The sequence below is a fragment of the Nannospalax galili genome, unplaced genomic scaffold, assembly GCF_000622305.1.
Source record: "Nannospalax galili isolate Female #2095 unplaced genomic scaffold, S.galili_v1.0 scaffold298, whole genome shotgun sequence".
In the NCBI taxonomy this organism is placed as follows: domain Eukaryota; kingdom Metazoa; phylum Chordata; class Mammalia; order Rodentia; family Spalacidae; genus Nannospalax; species Nannospalax galili.
Window position 1 is genome coordinate 6,199,980 of NW_008344488.1, and position 279 is coordinate 6,200,258.

The following is a 279-nucleotide window of genomic DNA, read 5'->3' on the forward strand; positions in this document are numbered from 1 at the left end:
GATCAAGAACAGAGTGTGGGGCATATGGGAGAAGTTGGAGGAGAAGAGGGACATTAGAAATTATATAAATTTAGTGTTCACTATGTAAATTTCAGTGTTCCTACATGGGTTTCTAAAAAAATTAAAATCAAATATTCCTTAAAAACTGCATTATTAATAGTGAAATTGTACATATACTGATGTTCCAAACAGCAATAATATAACATTGAGCTACACAGATGTAGTTAGTGATGATAATGAAGTAAATTGTTCTATATTTTTGTTTAATATGGATGGTTT